Below are 27,908 nucleotides of genomic sequence, written 5' to 3' on the forward strand. Positions count from 1 at the left end.
ATGTTTGCCGTAAATGCATTATGCTGTGATAGTCATACGCTTGTTAAAAGCGAGATATGCGTCCGGGTTTGACTTTGTCAAATTCGTAATGGTAGTGCGGTTAATGTTTTGATAATTTATAGTGATGTAATTGTCCCGGTCTGCCCGCTGGTGCTCATGGTATAGACCAATGGCGTGCCCAATCTCGTGTAAAATGATCGGCAACTGCAATGTGAAATGTCAGCTCATAAATGAGAACATAACTGAGTCCATTTGCTTATCAAGTGTCTTAGAGCATTATAGGTTGCAGCAATCTGAAACTGACGTATTATTTCACATAGCAAATACGGTGTGAAATGATTAGCGTGTGTCTCATAGTGGGCATAGATGATGCAAATATCTGGTAAACTAATGTGAAACTGCATTCTAAAACACTATGATGAAAGCGTCAATTTCGTTTCACAAATGGACAACTGAGTGTTAAATATTATTTCCATATATAAATTTAATTCAATACATATTCATATATCGTATTAAATATTAGCACAACTGTATGTGGTAAGGGACAACACACACGCAGTAAAAAAATATATGATTGAATTATTTGCAACTGCATACAAATTTACGACGCGGTTGCCGATTCAGTTGCCATTCACCATAAACATTAAGTATACAAAATCATATATTTACAGTTTTCGGTGCCGTTAGACGTTTATTTCCGATATTGAGACCAGTAAAAAAAAACACGAAAGCTACAAAAATGAATGAAGAAATGCAATGTTTAACTTGTATGTGTCCCAAGGCAGACCAGTCATTTTGAAGGAAGAACTATTGGTAGTATTCGACCACTAGATCAGCTACCTGACTTAAAATAAGCACTTTACTGCAATCGTGACGCCAATTAAATCGATATTTACCGTCATACACATTTGCGGATCCAGTAAGATGTATTGCTTCCCTTTTTTTCTCCCTACATGCGACACGCAATGGCTTGGTGGAAAAAATAGGCGAAGTTATAGACATAAATTATCCTCGCTCTTGGAAAACTGGGCTTAATGTATGTGCGTAAAGTGTCGTCCTAGAATAGCCTGTTAAAACTGTTTACAAGAGACCTCCTTTAAATGAAATATTCCAAAACAGCGAAAGGCACAGGCTACGCACATGCGTAAAGCCCAGTTTTCTTAGAACGAAACTCATAGTACTTTCTTGTAATTGTACCGCATACACGCAATAAATCGGTAGTTTTTTTTTCTTTAGTTTTTTACCTGTTGATCAAACAACATTTCTGTCAATTAGTTGTTGTTGTTTTTTTTCAAAATTATACCGACACAAATACTCACTTAAAAGGTTAAGGTAAATTTAATTTATTAAAAGAAACAAATAGTAATTGTAAATAAAAATTTTACATCAAAACAATAGCATAAATAATTAGTTTATGATTTACAACATCATGCAATTCAACTACACACTCGTCAGGGCTGAATATGATACGGTCGTATTGGTCTGTCCGTGGTACGAAGTGCAAGCACGTGTGTCTGCTCCAGTGATTCATAGCTTTTAAAATGGTAAGGGCTTCATTTGCATCTGCAATAATTAAGCACTCATTAAGCACTCAAGTCAATTAAAATATCCATGAGGGTCGATGTTTTAAAAAATATGTTCTGTATTTCATAATTGAATATATTCATATTATTCTATATCAGCAATATAGTGCAGCCCAAATAGTTAATGTCGTATGATAGCCTTTTCAACAACTCCATTTTGTTTGTGATTTAGTTCTGTAAATAAAACGCATTTTCTTCCAAAGCGCGAGAGTGCCTGAGCGCGAATGATAGCACAAGACCATGAGAATGGCAATATATATACTAAAAATGACTTGAACAAATTACTCATTAACAATTCGAACAATAGTTTTATTTGTAAACATCGTGTTGGCGCTATTGTCAATTAAACAACGTGTTAGAACATTTATTCAAACGTATGAAATGTTACATGGGCATAGTCGATATGGTGCCCGCCTAACGACCGAGAGGTCACGGGTTTGATCTTCATATATGGGATCGTTCTTTAGACACAGAAAGACAGACACAGTTTATTCAGACTTATATAATAGTACATCGACTTCATATTCAAAAATACACATTATATTCTGTCACGTGAATGCGAATAATAACATAACATTATATAACATGAAGGCAATTCAAATTCAAATAATCATAATATATCATAAGAACACGTAAGTTCTTTAGAGGGGTGATGGAATATATTATTAAACAGTATTATTTAGGATCGTACTTCGTATAACTTGAGCTTCTTTTAAATATGTGCATACATTGGAAATTATTAAAATATCACTAGAAACTAATAATTTGTGGACTTTATACACAGATGGGATAATAAAAAATGTACTGCTTATATTTTATTTCATACATAAGTGTAACATCGGCATATACATATAAAATGATACTCGTCTTCTAAATCAGTGTCATTTCAACATAAACAATAACGTTCATTTCGTGGAATGATGCTCTAGGCATATCTGCCAGTTTAGATCACCACGAAAGACATCAAGTACGGCATTATTGCATTATATAATAACTTCGATATCATTCAAGAATAACTTACCAAATCCTTCGTCTATCTGATACGGTATTTCGAGGGGCCAGCGATCCTCCTCGCTGCTCGATGCGAATCTTTTTCGACGATTTGCAGTCTGACTAACAACGCTATGTGTCTCGCAGGAAACACCCTTGTGCTTGAAATCCTTTCTAAAACAAATGGTTAAACGACCAAAATTAATAATTAACCCATTTATGTCTAGTGGACTCTCCCATCCTTCTAAATTGGATCAATTTATTTCCAAAATTAGGGATGTCTAGTATATTTATTGCTTTATTTAGAATATTTCTTACAGAAATTTTAAAGCAAACAGCGCAGACCCTGATGAGACGCCGCCTCATAATGACTTGCTTAATCGTGCATTTAACCAAACAAAATGTTTCTGTTTTCTACTAGAAAACTCGATAAGTTACCTGAAACGATTCTTGTATGTTCTTCGTCTATCACCATATCGTAATGCAGCTTCACCAGCGTTCTGTTGCTGCCCTTCATTTTATACCGACACCAGTCTTAAATGAAAATTCGCTTAAACAACCATATTATGCTAGTAAGAAAAGTCCGGAAACATAATCAAAAGAGAAGTTTTGTTACTACCCGATAGTGTTTTGTTTACGGCAAAATGGTTATTGTCTAAACACTACACGATAATATACATGTGTAAAACACAACACAAAACATAAAGATGATAAAACTGGAGTCATTGCTTTTGAACGGCGAATGCGCATCATTTGGTGTTTAAAGGTTTAAAGGCTTTAAAGGTTTAAAGGCTATCAGAATCTCACACTGATTCGATCATTAATCACAAAACATAAGTGTTACCTGTATGCAAACAGAGCAAGTAAGATCGCTTAAAACCGTCTTATTAATGAAATAATTGCAATTCTAGTTAGGGGGTTTCACATATTTTGGCATGTTTTGAGTTGTCATTAAATGCTTTATATTGTTAAATGTAAACATTGGATATAAAATGCTCAAGTAAAAAATCAAGAATAAAAATTAAAAAAGAAAAAAAGGTAACCCTCAGCAGGGCTCGAACCACTGACCCCTGGAGTAAAAAGTCTACCACTTAGACCACTCGGCCATCCTTCAGAATACAATGCCAGGTGTATTTTATTCTTTATATAAGCAATCCTTGTACTTTCACAAAATATAACGTCAACAACAGAAACTCTCCAAATTATCAATTCGTTTCTGCGTTGCAACGCTTTATAATTTTCGAGTTTTTAAATAGTCAAAAGATGCATATAATGGCTATTTTAGAGCATGGTAAATGTTCAATATTACTGTTTCCTCGTCTTAACTAAAACGAAAATTTGCGAATCTGTAACAACTTTTTTCAATTTTGTCAATTTTCCCAAACGTGAAAAGGCCCCTTTAAGTGTAGGAAAACTTAAAAATATAAAGTTACGGGGCAATAAAAAGGGAAAATCCTTTTTTATATCGTGTAACCTGACTGCAATTCACCTGGGCGACGATATGCTTGTATCCTAGATTATACACTCTTCATCTTGTCTGTCAATATATTGTACCAATTTAAAAAAAAATGCATTGAAAGATCAATTCGTATCGTTTCTATAACCTGTCAGGCTGATGTAGCAAAGCATGGCATATTTTTTAACAACACGCAAGCAAATGTCTAAAAATCTATTAAAGACAATTTGAGAATTAACGTAACTTAGCGAAAACAATGGAGCAATAATGAAATCGAATTAAAGCCGGATGTGTACGTTTCTAAGCAGAATACAGAATGGGAGTTTGATATTCAGTTTGTTAAAGGGAGGGATAGTGTTTTAAGCTTATACAATCATCTTGTTCAGAAGAGCCAATTTGTTGGCAGAGGATCACATAATGAACACATGTGTACAATTATTTGAATATTTAGTCATCACTTAAGCAGAAAATAATGTGTTACCCAACTTCTGTTTTAGCTTAAGCACTTATTTTGTGCAAAAGGCAGGAATTGTGATGTATTTTTTGCCAGGGACTATCTTACGAAATTTAGAAATGTTTGTTTAGAAAGAAATTGATTCAAGACATATTTCCGTTTTCATCTATTGAAGATATATTATGCTGAAAGGTGTGCATTCGTTTGGTAGACAACCATTTTCCATTTTTCCAGAAATCGAAATGTATTATTTATTATATATTTGATATAATAGAAACAGGGATTAGTATATTTGTGTTATCAATCAGTGTCCTAATAACAATGTTTTATAACAAAATATGTTGCTATCGGGTCGTAGTATTGCAGCCACATAATACAAATATTGATATCAGTGAACATTTATCAGTGGTTAGTATTGATTTAACAAAGTTCAAGAACATAATTTTATTAAGTATTAATATACAACATTTGAACTGACATGAAATAGTAGATAAATTTGAAAGGAAATAAAACATTTGATCGCAGTTTAAAGTCAACAAACATTATGTGAATCATTGACACATTTTCCAATACTACTTAAATGAACACTATTTTTATGTATATACTTTATATAAGTGTGTACCTTCGTGTATTTTACCGTCATTTTTCTCCGTTACTTGTCGGAACACATCGTCAATTGCTGACTGCCCTGATCCAATACAAGCGCCTGCAACACAGTTCTCCTTTTCATTACTTGTGTAATAATTATTCTAAAAATGCTTAAGCAACTGTAATAATGTGACTAGTACTTTCTAAAATATACTTTCACAAGAAGATATTATGTTGTTGTTTTTTCTACTAGTGTACTCTGCATAGATAATTGTATCTTGTAAGCAGATTCGAGCTTTTCATTTATGAGACCGTTTTTTAAAGACATCCAGCTTATTGTTTATATACTTTTTGACCCTAAAAGCCTGCCTCTGACACAACAATTTACATGTAAGCATGTAAAACGTCCACTATGTAAAAATAGCGTAACACAAAATAACGTCATATTGATATCGTAACAGTCAATTACTGCTGATGTGCGGCTATTAATGCTTTACAATCGGCTTAATGTCGCTAAACTAAATCTTTGAACTTATTGAATTACATGTTTTCAATTGTGTGGCGTATTGGTGTGGATAATAACTATTATAACGCTCACAAACTGTTCAAAAATTTAAATTTTATAATATAATAATTATTGTTCGATAAAATATAGAGTAAAATGATCACCATGTCTTTCAATAGAACCCTTCGTTTGGTGAGGTGCACGTAATGATAATTATCAGCCATAAATAAAACATCCAATTTCAATTACTGTATTATTTAGCTTTTCACTTAAAAGGTTCACGACGAACAAACGCGAGTCGTTGCTGTAAACGAAAAGTTCATCCAAATAGTTTGTTATATTCTTTTTCTCATATTGTTTTTAAGTATTTAACCACCAACGAATAACTTGTATTTTTGTATGGTCGTTGTTTAAAAGTATTTAATATTATTAACAAGCACTACTTACAAACAATATCAATTGCGCTGCTTGCCACATTCTCAAGTATTCCTAAAACCTTTAGCCAGCAAACAGAGAACATTACACAATGAAAGATTTCTACATTTCTTATCGAAACGGCAACTGTTAACTCACGTGTTTTCCTGGAAATTGAATAGTTTGCGTGAGATATGAAAAGATTTGGCTTGCTGGCTGGCTGGCGATTATCCAATTTAATTCACGATTTTTTGACATGTGTCTATCTTTATTAACAGGGATAAAAGTTCACGTAAAAGCGTTCAAGTTCGTTCATGTTCAACTTCACATGTTTTGTTGTAAAAGTTGAAATTATTAATAAAATAAAACTCGTTTGCTCACTCTGGAAAATAACCCACTTTTTAATTCACACGGGGATATTGGGAAGTTATGTAATAGTTTATAGGTTTTAAAAGTGCATCAACTTGTAAAACTCAAAGAATTTATAAGTGCGAATAATTTAATTAAAATAACATTGATCTCATAATTACAGCCAATTAACTGTCAAAGAAACTTATAATTAACATCGGTTGTAAAAGGAAACTGATAGATGAACATGCGTTCCGTGCGTAAACTATGTATACATCATGCAAACAAATACGATCTGACATTTAAATCATCGAGTAATCTATGTGTCAATATATAAACAAACCTTCAGCACTGGCTTGTTACACATGACAACACTGACATGTCAGACATGACAACACTGACATGTAACACATGGCAACAATGATATGTCATGCATGACAGCACTAACATGTCAGACATGACAACACTGACATGTCATTCGTGGCAACAATGATATGTCATGCAAGACAATAAATGACATGTCATCCATTACAACACTGACTTGTCATGCAAGACAACACTGCCTTGTCATACATGACAACACTGCCTTGTCATACATGACAACACTTACATGTCATACATGACAACACTGACATGTCATACGTTACAACACTGACTTGTCATACATGACAACACTGACACGTCAGACATGACAACTATGACATGTCATAAATGAAAAAACTGACATGTCATACATGGCAACACTGACTTATCATACATGACAACACTGCCTTGTCATAAATAAAAATACTGACAATTCATACATGACAACACTGACATTCCATTCATAAAAACAATGACATGTCATACGTTACAACACTGACATTTCATACATGACACAACTGACATGTCAAACATAAAAACAATGACTTGTCATATATGACAACACTGACACGTCAGACATAACAACAATGACATGACATAAATGACAAAACTGACATGTCATACATGGCAACACTGCCTTGTCATACATGACAACACTGCCTTGTCATACATGACAACACTGACATGTCATTCATGACAACACTGACATGTCATACATGACAACACTGACATGCCATACATAACGACAGTGACATGTCATACGTTATAACACTGACATGTCAGACATGACAACATTGACATGTCAGACATGACAACACTGACATGCCAAACCTGGCAACACTGACATGTTATACATGACAACGCTGACATGCCATACATGGCAACACTGACATGATAGACATGGCAATACTTACATGTCATTCATTACAACACTGACATGTCATACGAGGCAACACTTACATGTCATAAATGACACCACTGATAGATCTTACATGACAACGCTGACATATCATACATGACAACAATAACATGTCATTCATAATATCACTTACATGTCATAGATGGCAATACTGACATGTCATACAGGACAAAATGACATGTCGTACTGACATGTCATACATGACAACACTGACACGATAGACATGGCAATACTTACATGTCATTCATTACAACACTGACATGTCATACGAGGCAACACTTAAATGTCATAAATGAAACCAATGATAGATCTTACATGACAACGCTGACATATCATACATGACAACAATAACATGGCATTCATAATATCACTTACATGTCATACATGGCAATACTGACATGTCAAACATGACAAAAATGACATGTCGTACAGACAATACTAACATGCCATTCATAATATCACTTATTACATGTCATACATGGCAATACTGACATGTCATACATGACAAAAATGACATGCCGTTTATGACAACAATGACATGTCGTACATGACAGTACTGACCTGTCATACATGACAACAATGACATGTCATACATGACAACACTGCCTTATCATGCACGACAATACTGGCATGTCATACATGGCAACATTGACATGTCATACATGCCAACACTGACATGCCATACATGACAACACTGGCATGCAATACATGGCAACAGTGACATGCCAGACATGCCAACATTGACATGTTATACATGACAACACTGTCATGTCATAATAAAATGCCTGATTTGTCATACAGAACATCACGGACATGTTAAACATAAACTGGTTTTTTGTTTAGTGAATACTTCCTTGAAACAGGCTAATCTGTGATAACAAATAATCCGTGTCTGTCTCTTCAAGACAAAAAGCATTCTTATGTTGAAGAACACGTATCACAAAACTAAACGACAATAATTTCAGTCTGACTTTTTAATTTGTGCCGTTTGATGGCAAAACCTGTTCTTACGACTTGATGATCATTTATATATTTTTTTGTTAAACATTGGCCTGAAAACGCATTATTTTACTGTAGGCGGATGTCAGTACGTCCGGTAGCTTGAAGCCAATCTATTACGTCAAACGTTGACGTCGACGTTTTACAATGTGAAGTGTGTGTTGATTATTTTAATCGTGTTCCTTTCGCAATTAAACTCGCTACACTTCCTTCAATATTTGAACATATTACCGTATTTTTATACTGCTTATATAAGAGACTCACTCTGGGAAAACAGGGTTTAATACATGTTCGTAAAGTGTCGTCCCGGATTAGTTTGTTCAGTCCGCACAGGCTTATAAGGGACGATACTTTTCACTTTAATAATATTTTTAAATATTACCTTAGATATGTGCCTGGCAAGATACTTCTTGAGCGTAAAAAATGCTAAAACGAAAAAAGACCTAGAGCCAGGCACTATAAAGGAAATTCAAGCAAGCATAAAAAGATATCTTAGTGACAACAATTATGATGTTGACATTATGTCGGATCACAGATTCAAACATTCCAGGAATGTTCTGCGAGCGAAGGCCGTAGACTTGAAAGAAATGGGGCTGGGCAACAAAGCCATGCGATCTGATTCATTCACTTCAGAAGAGATCGACATAATATACCATAACAGGCTCCTTGGTAAAGGTACGGACACTTTTCGTGTAAACAGCTGATTTCTGTCAGCTTTGTTTACTGTTGCATAACAACAAGGGAAGTCACTCTGATTTGTGTATATTTTGCATCCTCCACATTTCGTACCCATGTAAAATATATCGTAATTGCAACGGTGTTGAGTGATTTCTACGCAGTTAATGGACATGAGAAACCATTTAATATTTTGATTTTGACAAAGACATTAAAAGCATTTATCATTATTTTTGAATTTCTCTTAAAGTGGTGGTCAACCAGATTGACGAAAAAGACAATTTCTAAAATACCGTATTGTTTTACTATTATTAGTTTATATTGATTAAAATATTACGACTGCTATATTACATTACTGGGAAAAAGTTGTTAAGTTTTCATATTTTTCATATTTTCATATTTACTGAGTTCGTCTACCAGGTAATTTGGGGTGTTCTGTTGTTGTGGTTATATTGTGTGAAACTACGAGGAATTTTTATATAATGTATAAAATGCACCAAAAGATATTTTTCAATACCACACCAGTTTTTACCGACTTAAAACACACTAAAATCGAAATTAAATAAAAAATCCTACCATATAAGTAATGATGGGGCGAGACGTTATCAATGTGGGGCGAGTCGTTATACATGTGGGGCGAGTCGTTATAAAAGTGGGGCGAGTCGTTATAAAAAGTGGGGCGAGTCGTTATGGGGCGAGTCGTTAAGGGGGCGAGTCGTTACATTACCTGGCTGAGTGGTCTACACGGGAGACTTTTTTATCTAGGAATGCATGGGTCAGTGGTTCGAGCTCTGTTCAGGGTTACTTTTTTTTCATTTTATTCTTGATTTTTTTAATGGAGTTTTTTAGATCCAAATGTTTAATTTATCAATTTAAAGCATTTAAAGACGGTATTTTGTAACTTTTCTTTTTTCGTCAATTTGGTTGACCGCCCCTTTAAACACATGCATTTACTAAACTATATCTTTGAAAAAAGGTACTCCGCTAACCTTCTTTATAATTGTTTTAGACACATACATATGCGTGTTATATGGTTCCAAATATTGTAGATAAGTATCATATAAAAGATCATTATCATACTTTCCAGAATCGCCCAAGTCCATTATCAACACACTCTGGTTGAACAACACACTGTACTTTGGCCTCAGAGGCAGACAAGAGCATATGAACATGCTTTGGGGGGACCTGGAAATAAAGCAAGCCACAGATGGAACCAGGTATATAGAGTGCACGGAAAGAGCCACCAAGACCAGGAAGGGAGTGACAGATGATGCAAGGATGTTCAAACCCAAAATATTTGAACAGCCAGGTAGGAAATCAAGTTTATGTTGACATGGAAGTATTGATAGGTTCATAATTTTGTTCTATACATGTCTGTCATATGGCGAAGAAAGTTAAATTTTACCTAAAGTGCAACAATAAATTGATTATTTAATCTGCATGTTTTCATCAAACTGACAATTCCATTGTTAAGTGTAATACATGTTGTTTACAAAATGTATTTAACATTATTCAATAGTATGATTTAAGACTCGGCATGGAACGACAGCTCTGCAGGGGCTTTGCCCAACAATATCTCCATCATAAATGCGTATTGACTACTGTTTCTAGAATCTTTATTATTATCCAGAATGATGGAAACATGGTATTAATGAAATGAAAACAGAATGAGTTTAAAATTAGCAATACAATATTCATAAAGTCATATTCCTCTGATTGAAAAAACCTACATTTTTTTTGCAGGAGATGAGTGGTGTCCAGTGAAACTCTATCTAGAAAATGAAAGTCCACGACCACTAACATGTCTGCGTCCTGACAGTAGATTCTACCTCAGGCCCAACTATAAAGCACAATCTGATGGCGGATGCTGGTTCGTAGCTCAGCCTATCGGAAAGAACACACTTTGCCAGATAGCAAAGACCATGAGTGCAAGTGCTGGGTTTACAGGGAGACATGTGAACCACTCAGGTAGAAAAACATTGGTGACCGCCCTTCTTAATGCTGGATGTGCACCCACAGAAGTGGTTCAGGTAACAGGCCATAAAAATATAATGACACTGAACAGCTATCACAGCTTAAGCATTGACCGGCAACACCAAATGGCCAACATGATTCACAAGAATTGTTCAAATTCAGCAAACAAAGCTTCATCTTTTAAAGAGCCAGGACCTTCTGGAGATCATGATGATGACATGACTGATACAGAAATCCTACAACTTTCCCAAGAAATGGACCCCGTTGTTGAGCAAACATTGAATCAAATAAATCAATATGAAAATGTACTTGACTTGCAGGTTGTGCATAGTCCATGTGGCTCATTATCCATGCATCATCTAAAAAAACCCGGACCAACTGTTTTCAAACTGCACATTCAATGGTGCAGTGAATGTGATTTTTAATAATTTATATAATCATCTAAGATTTGTGACAGCATGATTCATATTTGTATTTTGATTGCATTTTCATTCTGCATCATAAATATTACAAGATGAGAAGTATTTTTGTTAATTGTTGTAATCACATATATATATATACTTCACTAAAATGGCCTTTCTCATAATATGTTATATTTTTATATAAGTAATGTCTGATTCTTCAATGAAAAAAAACTTTAAAGCTGTTTAAAGATATTTTCACAGAAAAATAGTACTGAAATATGATAAATATGTATGCTTCTTGTTGAATAGAATACCTAGGTTGCATTATGTCACAGTCTTATCAAATATATTAAATGATAAAAAGCCATTGAATAAATGTTGTTTAGCACATTAGTGGTTCTATAGTGTTTGTTCCTGCTAATCAATATTTTATGATATGAAATATTAGCATTTATTGTATGTTATGTTATGTACATGGACTAAACTTAATTGCCTTTCTTGTTAAATATGATGATATTGTTATGTATGTTGACAGTGTGTCACATTTTAATTAAAAAAAAATTAATTGTATGTTTATAAACATGTTTTCCCACATAAAATGCTGAACAGACACAGTTTATAGTGTTTGTTACCTTTAAATTATAGTTTATGATATTAAGAATGGCAATATGAGAACTTCTTTGAATCATTATTATATGATGTCACGTTTGGTACAAATGTTATTGCCTTTCTTGTTAAATATGATATCTATTCTATGTTATTTTAAAATCTATAAAACAAAAGAAATTAATAAACAGTTTATTTTTATGTTCAATATTATGTTTGTTATAATGTTATACATACTGTAAAGTGTTTTCATCTGTCAATTAAAATAATAAATAACAATAAAATTTATTGAAAAAGTCAAACATTAAACCCAAGGGGTTAAAAAGGCAATTTAAGTGTTTGCATATTTAATGCTGCACACAATATGAAAAAAATAGAGGGAAAAAAAGTTCTGACAAAGTTCAGAAAAAACAACAACAGGGAACTGCACCGAACATGTACAACGTATTAAAAATGCCTTAAAGCATCATGTGATTTGTAACTATGTATTAAACCAACTCTGCAGCATACATTAATTTAGAGAACATTTGAGGTACTATTTGTTTAATTATATTTTTACAATCCTCATTCACAAACAAAAACACACTAAATATGTTATAAAGCTGCAAATTCAATAGGGTTAGGGTTTCAATTTTGGCAGTGGCTAGCAATTTTAGAATGTATGTCAGATTAAGAAAAATACTTCATTCCAATGTTCAAATTCATAAGAAAGATATAAATTAATACATATCCCACATTGTCAGAAAATTATTGTTTGTCCAATGAATGCTCATGAAGCATATCATTAGGAAGCATACAAACCTTTGTATCGATACCCAGAAGTCTGTGTACAACTTTACGTAAATACATTGTCATCAATATATTTATCTGATAATAATAAATAAGGCTCATTATGTTTTATAAATTAAGATGATAAAGAATTAAAAATGAATCAGCTACGTTACATACTCAAACATATTATTAAAATATTTCCCTATTATTAAATCTACCTGTACTTAAATTTCTATCAAAAGAATAAACAATAAGCATATACCGTTATGCCACAAATATTATGGGAATTAATTCAATTTATATGTCAATAGGCTTGTAAATACTTGTAGAACAGATCAGTTAATTCTTATAAAAAAAATATGTTGCTTTGACGAAATATACAGCACATGCAGGAAATTATCAAAATAACGAACGTAGTTAAATTGAACAAATTCCTTTGGTCAAAATATTGTATACACTTAATGTTAGGTACTACAAATGAAAAGTCCACACAACACACACCAACAATCCTAAAAGATGAAAAAGAAAAATATCAAAAACTGTCAAAAGTTAACACAAAAATTTGGAACTACTTTAAGTATGGTGGACTTTCCAGTGAAACTTCATTTTCAAATTTACTTATTTACTCGCAATACAGTACTCATTAAAGTCACACATGGCACAATTACAAAAATAAACTATATTACCAAAAGGCAAACACTTTTATTGTTCATTTGAAATATATAGGACTCGGAAAGACGACTAATTGGCTAGCTTAAAACAAATTACACCATGTTTATGTCACAGCTTGAACACCATACACTTTCGTCAAACGTGTGGGGCATAAAACATCCGGTTTCAAGGAAGTCGACATAACAATATTTTAATTAACGATCTAGGCATAATATTTGTGGGATCGGAACAATGAATTATACAAATGTCGGGCACACGTACATATTAAACTAAGTGAACACTTATCTTTATAAAAACCTTGGCATCGATCAAAAATGCATTTGTTATAGTCTTGTCATTACTTCGTTTACTTGTTCAGCTAGCCATTATTTGCCGGAAGTATATTCGAAAAATATTTCTTTTAAATTTCAACAATTTATAAATTATTAGCGATCCATTTGTTCTTCAATTTTTATTATTTGTTTATGATGTATTTTCAAGCTATCTGATCCAATAAATATAATATGTAAGCAATTTTTAACAAATTCGTAAATGCGGATCAATACAAACTGCTGACCAAGATGGACGACAGATAAAATTAAATCGGGAGGAGACTCAAATGTATCAAGATTCTATTGAATCAATGAATTTCACGTAAGCTTCTTTGTTATGGAGATAATAGGAAAATGATATAGTTTCATGAAATATATTTTATGACATCATAACTCCTTTTGATCGCATGTTATGCAAGTGGAAACTTAGACTTTTTCCAAAATCTATTAATAGCAACTCATGGGATAAACATGTTCATTTTTTAATACGCATAGTGTCGTTGTGGCGCTTTATTGACGCAATTCAATAGTAGTACATGTAGTACCTGAAATATAACTGGCATACACTGTTGCTGGTTTTATTTGGTTCATGTGTGTTTTTTAATGAATTTGAGAATTTGCCATACATTTGAATATTTTTGCTTATAATGACATTATTACTAAGATTTGTGATTTGTTTTTTTTAATGTATACATATATGGAAATAATATGTAATTATTTAAACCATATATAAATTTCATCATTTATTTTGGGTATTACTGATCATTTTTATATTTTTCAATTTCTTCAATGTGGGGTCATTTTGGCACTTAACATGAACCTTAACGTGTCGAATCATGAATATTAATTAGGTCGTTTTTGTACTTTACCGTACTCGTACCCAAAATAAAAATCGATATACACGTATTGTTTGTTTTCAACCGATTTCAACCGGATTTTCAGTGATATCCTCAATAAAAACACGTCTTTTTTACGATTATGCCCATGTATATAAACGCGAACTGTCACTGTTCATTTTCAGGTATCATTATTTTATTTTTTGGTGGCGCCGCTTAGGTTCGCGTTTTATCTCGTATAAACATATAATTTTTCTTTTTTTTTCGACCGTTTAAATTCTCAAACGTTTGGATATTGGTAAACAAAACATAAAAATAAGCTAACCAAAGTCTCAACTAATTAATTTCTAGCGCGAGTTAACTAAACGTGTCGATGACGTCTACGCTACCAGCGCCACTCCCCACATTTCGCAAAGAAAATCAATGCAAATAAAACCAAAAAAAGTGCCAATACCAAAACAACCCCCTGTTTGTTAAAGAAACTGGTTTATTGGTTTCTCACTGTGTTTTTTGTTTATTGACACGTTATTGATTCTCGTCGTTGGTGTGACATGTTGTTCTTAATAGTAGTCAGCGTTGGGAATTATGTCGCGCTCAAAAATATATCATTTTAATTTCATGAAAAAAATGCATTGTTCAAAAACGTTCCCGTTTGACCTTTTCAAAAAACGTGACCACTTTACCGATCGTTTCATTAGGTCAACCAGTTTAACGCTTAACCTGCTGCATCCCTAAATGTAAGTCATTTTAGCTCATCTGCGCCTAAAAGTGATCCCTCGTCCATCGTCGTGTATAGTCCGTCGTCAGCTTTTAGCTCGTTTTACTCTACTCTTAATGCTGCATCTTTCATCCAGGTCAAACCTCAGAAAAACCTAGGTAGTAAGAGGCTAAATTTATATCTCAATCTTGATGAAATATGGTAAAATTGTTAACTTGGACATTATATAGGCCGAGTTAAAATAAACTAGTACACCATTTCAAAAACATTGATGTCACTCTATAACCGGCATGTATTAATCACTCTTGATGAAACTTGGTCAGAATGTTCGACAATATTAATCTTGACAATATCTTTCCGTCTCCCTACCTCAAAGATCAAGGTCACGTGTTAAAGTTAAAAGTCATATGTGGTCATAAAACAGCGTTTAATTACATGTCTTCACCATAACTAATGGATTTTGAAATAACATGACACAAACAGCTTGTTAAACTGTAGCTTTGTCATCCGTCATCTATTTTTAGATATCTTACCATAAATGACAACCGTGTGAAGACTGCATTTTGTGTGTAACATCCATCCCCTAACCATAAGGTCAAAGTCACACTAAGAATTCCCGTCTCAGCTATAACATTGTAGTATATTGATGGATTTAGAAATAACTTGGTACACATGCGATTCTCACAATAAAACTTGTCTTGTGTTACACTCGTGCCCCTTGCTCAAAGTTCAAGGTCAATTACAATATAAAGAAGTGAAACTCCAGCTGCTGGAGCAGTATTGAATTATTATCATAAACAATCAGTTGGTTCTTTATTTAAGGCAAGTGACCAATTGCCCAAACAGTACAAAACAGCACAATACAAAACAACATTAACACAAATAAGAATAAAGCTGGGGTCACCGCCTTGGAACGGTCAATGCAAAGCATTGGGGGTTTAAACCGGTTTTAGAGCGCTCAACCTCACACTTGGCCCAGCAATATTCATGTTACATTTAATTGTAAATAAAAATTAACCTCATAGCATTGTAACTCAAACTAAACAATAATAAAAGGGAATTAAAACGCATTCAATTTAATTATCATTTAATTACTCAATGGTAGGAAAGATACCAGAGCAATAGAGTTACGACTTTTTGAGGCACGATGAAATGAAACTACTAACAAGTATCTACTACATTCCTTCTTTATAGAAAAAGATTAAAAATATAGCGTCATAAAGTTAATATTGCAGATCATCATCGCGCAAATACAGGAAGAAGGAGATATAATGGGTGTAAAGGATCCATATTACATACCTTTGATGTTTATGCGATTGCTAAAAAATAAATCTAACAAGAAACACCTATCAGAGATGAAATAAAATGAAAATTGAACGATATAAAACCAATGACCTATGCATGAAGATTACAACAGTGAAAGTGGGTCGGATGACTTCTTCAGGGGTGTATACAGATATGCGTTAACGATTCTCCAGTGCGAATTCACAATAGAACTATTGTCTTGTAAAAACCTGCAGCCACAGGAAACAACTTCACGCTGATTTATGCCATGTGCTATAGACTGGCGCCCGCGGTGTTTATGATATAAATGAAATTGTAAAAAATGAGGTTAACTTTTTGGAGTTATGTGTCGTTTTATTTATTGTATTTATTAATTTACGTATATTAAAATTGTATAATAAACAGACGCCTGTGAAATTCATAATTCAATGTACGATGTGAGTCTAAATGTAGTTTATCATGTAGATTTGTTCCTACGACACAAAGACACAATTATGTTCAACAGAGACAATTGCCAAAACTATCACTTAATGATTCCAAATTTTAAGAGTAGAAAGATATAGTGAATCGAAATCCATCAAGCACGTGTTTTTAAGTACATCAGCATCATATCCTTTTGATAAAAACGAGTTAATTAAATTAAAAAGTTTAATATGAACATTTTCTTTAACATATTTTAATTTGCGGACACGCTTCAAAACATCTCCATAAAATGATGGATGGGAAATTCCATTATTTAAATGCAATTTTAAAGAAACATTATATTAAGAAATTAAAACAACATACTTTGAGTGAAGTTTAGCGAATTTACTTCTTAGGTTATGATACAAAAAGCCTTATTTCTTTGTTAATATAAGATTACGATCATTAAAATCTTTAATAGATGAACATGCTCTGGCATAACTTACCAACTGTGAAATGTAAATACCATAGGAAGGACCTTTAGGGATGTTGCCATCGAGGAACGGAAAATTCACAATATCAAAGTTAAAGTCGTCCCGTTTGTCGTAAAAACTAGTTTTAATCATATTATTATTAATAGTAAGATGTAAGTCTAAATACGCAGCGTCTGTATTGGATCAAGACGATCTATTTAAGACTAGTTCGTTTGGGTAGATTTTGTGAATATATTGTTCAAATAATGGATTATCTAAATTAAGTATGTCATCAATGTATCTACTAGTAAGGTTAAAACATTGAATCAAATCTACTTGTTTAGTTTTAGATAATTCTAACATAAATTCGCTTTCATAACAATATAAAAAAAGATCAGCTATAAGTGGGGCACAATTAGTACCCATAGGAACGCCAATAATTTGTTTAAATATTTAACCATTAAATTCAACAAACAAGTTATCCAGAAGAAAAGTAAGTGCTGTACAAAAGTCAAGACCAGTCCAAAGGATGTAATTATCTAATATCTGATTAGTAAAAAAAGCTGTTTTAGTGTTTAAAGCTAGACATCAACACTTCTCTCTAGCAAAAGTTTTTTCAATCAAAGAAACAAGTTTGGATTTTATTAAAGCGTGAGGAAGCGTTGTATATAATGTAGAAAAATCATAAGTGCTAACTTGTGACACCTTATATTTTTTCTTTTCAATTTTATCAATAACTTTTAAGGAGTTTTGTATTGACCAAAATAGGTTAATATTACTATTTTCATAAACTTTATTACAATATTTAGCTATATGATATCTAATAGCACTTAATGCAGAAGTATGGCAAGCGAAATGCACATTAATTCCTTAAACCACGGTTTAACTGTTAACTATATAGTTAAGAGACTTTGAACCCGGGTTCAAAGTGCCGTTTGCACATTAAATCCTTAAACCCGAGTTCAAGAGTTTGAACCGCAGTTCAAAGTCTCTTAACTCTATAGTTAAGAGAGGACCAATGAAATCGCGGCATTTACCTTCTATATATAGCTAATTGTGGTTTAAGCTCCGCTGATTGGTTGTCTCTGAATTATGTAGATAAGATATTTGCATCTATTTTTAGACACACTTTGAACTGCGGTTCAAACTCTTGAACTCGGGTTTAAGGATTAATGTGCAAACGGCACTTTGAACTCGGGTTCAAAGTCTCTTAACTATATAGTTAACTGTTAAATAATTAATGTGCATTCCGCGCGTTTTAACCCCAGTTTAAGACTTTGAACCGCAGTTTAAGACTTTGAAAAATAGATTAAGACTTTTAGGTGTTTGGTTGTCTCTGCACATTAATTATTTAACCAATTAACGCCCGTCGTTTCGTCATGTGATATTTGTTTTGTTCCTGGCGCATTTCTATCAAGATGGCGGCGGATGAAGTTAGTGAATTATTACGTACGTTTGAAACAGCATTCCAAGATATAGAAAGAAAACTTCAAAGTGAATTTGCAGACAACGCAGACTTCGTCAAAAGTGTGAGGTTATTGCAGCAAATAAGGTTATATTTATATATTTTCTTTGTGATCCTTTTAATAGGAAATACCCCTAACCGAAATACAGCCGATTCGGATTAGTGTACAGTTTGTCAATCAGTTCTGGAAAATCAGCAGTTCCGATTAATGTGTACTTAATTTTCCATAATGTCCCAATAAAAACAAAATGATAAGTGTCTAAGGTATACCTTAGGTAAAGGAATAAATTAACAAAGTTTTAGTAAGAAAGCTTTTGTATTTTGCTTACAGGGTGAACTGATTGAATGAGTTATGTTTTGAAATGTGCATATGGAAATAGAAGGCTTTATTATTTTCAAATACAAAAATTGCTGATTGAAAACAAATGCCATGATAATGTTTTGAAATACTAATTCTGTAAGTTGAATGATTTTAAATAATTTTCCGAAAAGGTGAACTTTAATTGGCTATTTTTGACAAAAAACTGCAAATGCCATCTGGCCTAACCTGTTATCATACAAAATAAAGTTTACCCTTTATTTTAACATCATCTCACATTGACACTAAATCCCGAAAGAAATTATTGTGGACTGGTCAAAAGAATTAAAGTTTTTTGTCAGGTTATTCTAAACTGGTTGACTGACTGTACAGTCAAGTTACCATTACCGGATCATTACCCATAGCGGATCACTTTGATGTTCAAGACCATGCGTATCGCAATAAATAGTTGACATTTTTAGACGATATTTTGCACACAGCATTTTCAAGGCCTTTTTTTTACACATTGATTGAGTCGTAATCGAGTTTATGCATTAATTAAAAGGCCATTTAGTAGTCTTTCTCCCTGCAAAAGTCCGTTTCAGTTTTGATTCATGTTTAAGATTTTGCAACACCTTAAATGAAATGAAGAATTAGGGCAATAAAGGATCAAGCTTGATAATATGCGTATTGATAATATAATATATTAAAATATATGCACATCTTGTTGATTCTTTCAATAAATGATCTCACTCGTAATGTTTTATTTATGTTCCATGTTCAATACCGATGATTAGATATGATTAAAACAATTAACATGGTTTAAAAGATGCCCATCTTTTCGATCTATTTAGGTTTTTCAACAGATAATTTACACAAGAACACCATGCGAAACGTGTATATACAAGATCACATATAGAAAACAATACAAAAAATAATGAATATAATTTATAGCTGGCAATGTAACTTGGTCATTGTAAACAACACAGTTCATATTTCGACAATTCAAATAGCATGTTAGATGCCCCCGGAGTGGTTTCGATCACGTGATCCGTTATGGCTACAACTGATCCGTTAATGCATGAATTCTGCGGCGAAAAAAAGGTATCACAAATACATTTTGCCTGCGTTTTAAAATAAAACTTTGTGCTGAATCAGTAAGCAAAGTAATATTTAATCAAACTGGTGTAAAAGAAGTCTCAAAACATGTATTGCTTTTCATCAGAACAACTTTATTACGCTACTGATCCGGTAATGGTAACTTGACTGTATAACGGATAGCATAGCCTAATGACTTCGAGTCTCATTGCAACGTATGCATAATGCATTCAGTAATTAAATCATTAAACCTCGAAAGATAAATGTCTTTCTTATTGAAACATGCCAGCGGTTTTAAATTTCCAACAAATATTATTTGTTTACAGCGCGAATGTCATGGTACATTGATTCAGCCATTACAGGATCGCTTATTTCTGCGTTTAATAAGACCAAGTTCATGGAAATCGCTGCACACTTGATGAAGTAATAGCTGTTCAAAGCGATGCACCCTATATTTGGGTCATTTTGAGTTGAATACCTTGTTAAATTTGATAGTGAAAATAGTGTTTTCAGAGAAATTGATTTTTCGTTATAATTTGATTTTTATTTTCATTCAAAACGCTGTGTTTACTTATTAATATCATAGGAGGTTTTTGGGATTCCGAGAATGACGTCAGGTTTTCACATGCGCAATTTTTGGCCGTCAAGACAGCGGCCATTTCGCTATTGTTTGCATTTGATGAACCGCATCGTGATACGGTCACCATAACAATCTCTATTTGGCACATCTTGGCGCCCATTTTTAAGAACAAAAAAATATTCAGAAAAAGAAATTCTTTCGGAATGAATTGAATTCAATGAACGAACACAAATAAGGACGAAAACAAACAACAAAAAGATTGATTTTATGTAATCAACATATAGTATTAACTGATTTGAACCTTTATATGTCTGTAAAAACTTACCTTGTTACAGATTAAATAAATCCTCTTGATAAATGTAATTGTTTTTATTTAATTGTTCACACAAATTTTGACACTCTTTGTTTAAGCCTTTTTAACCCAGTGTTTAATTGCCCCTTTGTTCATCACAAACCGATTATCTCGATATGATCGGATACTGTCCAGACTAAAACAAGGTGTCATAAATCCAGGCCTTTCCAGGGACCTATACTTGTGTAGGTCCCTTAATAAAGTTAAACCACATGTGGCAGGTCAATAAACAAAATGTATGATGCCTTCATGTCATCTCTTGGCATATTGAGCAGACATTTAAGCCAAAGTTTAAAGCCAAATACTAATCAGTTGCTTTAATAAAATATTTTAACATGTTTAAACAATACTTGCCACCGTAGGATGGCATATGCCCATTTTTCCACATTTTTCGAAATTTAAACGCAAAGTGTAACGGAAAGACAGACGGACAGTGCAATCACTCTTAATTTAAGTGTACGCTTTATGGAATGGCAAAAAGGTCAATAAATGGTTGGTGATTACGCTCGAAAAAGACACGTTAAGATGTAGACTTTGTACAAAAGTGTATTCGTTATTTATCTCCACAAAAAAGGCTGATTTATTCAAAGTTTACAAATGTGGTTTACCTACTATTAAACAATCGCTCCTTATCTAGGTATTTTTGTTAAGTTGATCAATATTATCGATATGCATGTTGTTGCAGAAGCCTATCCTTAATATGTATAACCATTTTTGTAATGTATTTGCTTCATTTGCCTGAATAAGACAATTTATTCAAAATGTACGAAGTATACTTCCCAGGACCCTACTTTATAAATTTTTAAAGGCAGTTTTCATTACCCCTTCGGCGGCCTCATTAAAGCATTGTGCTATAGAAACCCGGAAAAAGCATTTCTCGGTTAAGGACAAGCTGAACATTGTTGTGTGTAAAAAAATTGCTCCGTTTGAATGTTTTTGAAAAATATGAAAAAAACCATGATTTTTGTACGAAGTCCACTAGCCAACCAGTTAACTTTCTGAATGTTTACTGTCTTACAGATCATGATATATATCAATCATAAATTTGACTTTTATCCATATATTTTTCAGACGGAACATGGACCGATTGAGTAATGTTCTTCCTCAAAACGAAAGTGGATCCTTGTTGGATACTTTAGATTCCATTTTGTCAATCCTACATCAACACCCTGGTGCACACCCGGTTCCTGAGGTGGAGGATACAAGTGATGGTAAAAGCTTTTTGTAAAAAAAAGGATTGGTACATGTAATACCATGTTCCTCTAAATAATACAAATAGACCATCATAACACAAAATATTAAATGTTTTTTTTTGTGTCCCTGTCACCATTCTCTTTCTGTGTTATGTAGGTGTATTGTTTTTTTAATGTCAACTTGTATTTGTTTTGTCTGAGACTAAGCCATGGGTCGCGACTAAGTTCAGTGTGAGTAAGTACGTTTTCGAAGACAAACTTGACAAGGCATTTTTAAAATATAAAAGTTATATAAATATTTTTGGCACTAAGAACAGATCCTGTTAGCTCAACAGCTTTGTTACCGAATACTTACCAGCACCCCCCCCCCCCCAAATGCCCCAATATATATATTGTTATTTAAGACATTTGCCCAAATGCTAAATTGAGAATGAGCAGCCTATTCAATGTGATAGTTGTTTGTAATCAGTATAAACAATGCGACAGTCAAGATTTTGGACAGAAGGAATCCTGTATGTCATATAATTTGATATTTTCTTACTGTTCAGGTCTTCTTATCTATTGAACTATCATTTTTGTGTCGCCTGCTACAAAGTATATGCGACATATAGGGATCCCTTTTTTGTCATCTGTCTGTCCGTCCGTCACAAATTTTGTCATGAGCATATCTCTAAAACTATTGATGGTATCAACTTCAAACTTCACACAGTTATAGAGCTCATTGAGAGGAAGTGCAGTGACAAGAACCATACCTTTCGGTGGTTCTATTTTGAAAATTTTGAAAATTAAGATAAAAAATGGTGCATTTTAAGGACAAAAGAAAGCATATTAAGCAGAGCTTATTGACTGCTCCCACAAAAATTTATAAGCACATGCGTAAAGCGCGTAATTGGCGCTATGTTCTTGTAATATGTGATCGTGTGATGTCCGTTGTGCGTGCCTGCGTCAACAATTTGTTTGTGTAGACAGTTAAGGTCACAGATTTCATCCAATCTTTATGAAATTTGGTCCGAATGTTTATCTTGATGAAATATAAGCGTAAGCGACTATTCTAACACGACACGTGAAATTCCAAATTTAAATGTATGGGAAACGACCTGTGTTTGACTTTGCAATAAAACATACCTACGCTTACGATGACGTCAAAACGTGTGCCGTCAACACTTCGTCCAATGAGAGCCTTCGTTGTTTTATGTTGTGCCCGGAAACGCATATTAATTAACGTTTTAACAACAGCAAACGTTTTAACAACAGCGCGCGCTCACGAGAATGCCCTTGTTCCTCGTACGTAAGTTTTTTTTCCCTGTTACATGACTAAAATCGGGGAAAATATGCAAGGATAGATATTCTAACATGTGTTACCAGTTTAACAAAGAAGGAATTCTACCGTGATAAACCATGCCATAATGTACGGTTTCATGCACATCTTTGAACTAGATATTGACCCGGACTGGTTTTCAATTGGCGTCAATCATATAAGATCGTTATGCACTTTCGATTCTTTGTTACTGCGCATATCGATATCTATTATGAGCTTTGATATCAATACAACACAATTCTTTTTCGAATGCATACTTTTGACATCTAAATTTAAAGCGGTGGGGAAATAAGGGTTAAATTCTGCCTCAAAACCATTTCTCCGTATCGCCTCAAAACATGCCTTCGTGAGCCCAAGTTCCAACACTGTGGAGAGGGACTTTCGATTAAAAGAATCAGCACTTAACAGGCTGGGGATAACCTTGGGAAATAGCCCGATCGAGCCATGTTTCATAAAATATGTGTTAATAAAGAATTAAAACTCAGAAAATATGATTTATGCATAACAATCTTAAAATTGATAAAATGTAGGTACATGACAAAATAATGCAGCATCATTTTATTTGAAGGTGTTGTGAACATTTTTAAAAATGCTGTTGAATGGGAAAAGAAATAGGACTTGTTTTGAGAAAAAAATGGAGTTTGTGCATTCTTTCCATATCTTATTGTGAATTCATTGTAGTGAATAAACAATGTTATAACTTGTAGAAGATCTGGAAACAAGAACGGCCAAAATTCGATTTTCCTTTTGTGATAGCTATTGTTCCGTCGTCCGTCCGTTAAACATTTTACCGTTAACACTAGCTTTTTCAATTTCTCTGATCATAATGAAAGTGAGTCATTTAGGTTGAGTATTATTATGTGTTTGGCTGGTGACCGACTGAAGGATCTATGATCCCCTTGTTAGATTATAACTACCCTTTTAGTTCCGAACTAAATGATTTAATAGCATTATGTTGTCTTTGCTATGTATGGTAAAATAGTTTTTGAGTGAAATAACACTAAGAACTTGCACATTTTCATAAAACAAAGCGCGGTCGGGCTATTTCCTCGCTTGTCCCCAATCTGCGTAAAACAAAAAGTACGACAAGTTGTTTTAAAAAATCCCGTGGTACTTTTTCATTTGCGATCGGATTCCATCTGTTCACATGCAAAAATTATTATTAAATTTTAACCTTTCAGGTGAGGATAATCGTCATAGAATCCTTGGGACCAGAGCCAGACACAGACGACAGCTTCCTTCTAAGCTTCCGCTGTCCCGATCCAGAAGTCAACCTAAGTAGGCGGTTTCGACTTACAGATACATGTCGCGTTGTGTATAGTTACGTCGAGGCGTCAGTTGGTACAGCATGTACCGTACACGGTCCGCAAGGTGTGCTTATCAATTCTGAAATGACACTAGAAGAAGCCGGAATAACACAAAACACGCGTTGTAACGTCGATGAGACGAATGCTGTCAGCAACAGTGATTCAGAGAGTGTGGGAGACGATTTTCGTGATGCACCGTCAAGCCCTACTCGTAGTCCAGATCCTCAATATGAATCATTGAAGCAAAAATGCGAACGCATTAGAGACAATTTGTTGCAAGAGAAGACCGTTCTTGTCAGGCGCGAAACTCTGATAGAAGATGTGCTTGACGCATATAGGGCCAACGAAGGTTTGGAACACCATAATGTTCGCATGAAGATCGAAGGCGAGCCCGCGTTAGACGTCAGTGGAGTGAAACGCGAAGTATACAGCATATTCTTCATGCAGGTGTTTTTGCAGTGCTTTGTGGGCAATCTTGAAGTTATGCCTGAAATGAACCCGGAGTTTATCTGTAGTGATTTGTTCGTGCTCATAGGTAGAATCATGGCGCACGCGTTTGTGTTTGTAGGATACTTTCCTATCCGTCTTTGTAAAGCGGCCATGATTACAATGATTACGGGGTCGTGTTCAGCAGAGGTAGTCATGTCCTCATTCTTGAGTTATGTTTCCGCGGCACAGAGGGCAGTAATTCAGAAAACGACACAAAATGACCCCCTCTCGTGTGAGGAAAAACTTGTTCTATTCAGCCTGTTCAATGACTTCGGCATGACGCGAACGCCCGAAAGACAGAATTAAAAACTGTGTTTACAAGGTTGCTGAAATGTGCTGTGTATATAGGTCCCTAGGAGCTATGGGCAAAATTTGTAAGGGCATTAAAGTGTATCCAGGACTTTGGACAAGCGTCAAGGAAAGTGACATAAATGAACTGTACTACTCAATGCGACAAACGGTTCCTGGAGTACTTAGTAGAATCAAGTACGAGTTCAGCGACCATAGCATAACATTGCGATGTGCTGAAGAACGCATCAAGGAGTATCTGGAGATCTTCATAGAAGACCATATTGGTGACCAGGGTTTACCTAAACTCTTACAATACTGGACAGCTTCAAACATTCTAGTGGTGCCAGCGCTACATGTTTCCTTTACTTCTCAGGAAGGTGCGGGAAGGTGCCCCTTCGTGAACTCGTGCATTGCACAACTCAACCTGAGTAGAATGTTCGTTTTTTGTGAGGAATTTGTGCATGAGTTCAAGTGTTACTTGAACAGTAGGGAAGCACAAGAATTTGACTGTATTTGAGTGTGTCCATGAGTATGATATCGCTGAGATCACTCAAATACTGTCAAATTCTTGCTTTAACCTATATTCTTATGGGCCCGCTTCATCAAACATCTTACGACAAATTTAGCATACGATACGAATTTCAAAGAAACATTATTTTAACAGACCGAAGCATATTTTTGCTTATTTCTAGTAAAATCATTTATTTTATCATTTTCTTACCAATGGCCTATATCTTGCGGAGCTATTTATCAACAGCTTGTATATTTTAGTTTTTAAATTTAAGTTATAAATTAAGATTGTCGTACGATCTTTGATGAAACGGTCCCATAAAAATATTAGTTAAAGCAATAGTGAAAGAGTATGTGGGAAAATGTAGCTAGAAATGGTTTTGAACATGCATAATTGTGTCGTGTTCTGAGAAAAATGGGCATAATGCTTGTGCGTAAAGTGACACTTTCCGCCTTATCTGGATTGTCGCTTAGAAAAGACATCATTTAAACGAAACATTCCATAAAAGCGGAAATTGTCGTCCCTGATTAGCCTGTGCGGACTTAACAGGCTAATCTTGGATGATAATTTACGCACCAGCATTATGTCCAGTTTTCTCGAGACAATTATGTTGACAATAATGATTCATTTTATAGTTTGTTTATTTCATTTACTACAAATTTGTATTACATTATGTCTACCTTGAGGTTGTTGTACATAGTATAATTATGTTACAATTATAGTATTTTCTGTAAACGAACAAATCCTTTTGTATCGAATACTATGCATTAATATTGTTTTCTACCAGATGTTTTTTTATAGGGATCACTTGTCCGTCGTCTGTCTCGTTAAAAAGTATTAATAGCATCAGTTTGAAACTTTATACATTAATAGATCTCATTGAGTGGGAGTGCGTCGATAAAGAACTCTTAGCATCCCGCTTTTTTAAATTATTTTTAATTAATGCATAACCATTATTCTTGTATTAGTTAATTTAAATAGTCATAATCAAATGTTTATATGTCATTTTTCCATTTTTCTTTTTTGTGTAACGTTTTGTAAATAAAGCTTTTATTTGTTGTTATTATTATTATTAATACGTAGGTTTCGTCACACTGCAGTTTCGTCACACTGAATTTACTGTAGAAAACGGGTAGAGGGTTCGTCACAATGGTAATATATAGGTGTGAATAATACCGGGAAACTTTAGCACCTTTGATTGACACCTTTCTTCTGTTATCAATCAACATGTTTTTTTTCTTTTCTGTTAAATTCGATACAT

At 33.9% G+C, this 27,908-nt stretch overlaps 2 protein-coding genes and 1 long non-coding RNA gene across 3 annotated transcripts in view; 1 reads left to right on the plus strand and 2 right to left on the minus strand.

Moving 5' to 3' along the window:
• Positions 1–27,908, minus strand: part of LOC127858487 (uncharacterized) — a 418,400-nt gene that overhangs the window by 99,717 nt on the left and 290,775 nt on the right. The gene's annotated exons all lie outside the window — the stretch shown is intronic.
• LOC127858567 (uncharacterized) overlaps positions 1–27,908 on the minus strand; it is a 198,534-nt gene that overhangs the window by 89,550 nt on the left and 81,076 nt on the right. The window lies entirely within an intron of this gene.
• LOC127858370 (34 kDa spicule matrix protein-like) overlaps positions 1–27,908 on the plus strand; it is a 420,221-nt gene that overhangs the window by 83,526 nt on the left and 308,787 nt on the right. The window lies entirely within an intron of this gene.

The sequence above is a fragment of the Dreissena polymorpha genome, chromosome 1, assembly GCF_020536995.1.
Source record: "Dreissena polymorpha isolate Duluth1 chromosome 1, UMN_Dpol_1.0, whole genome shotgun sequence".
NCBI classification, from domain to species: domain Eukaryota; kingdom Metazoa; phylum Mollusca; class Bivalvia; order Myida; family Dreissenidae; genus Dreissena; species Dreissena polymorpha.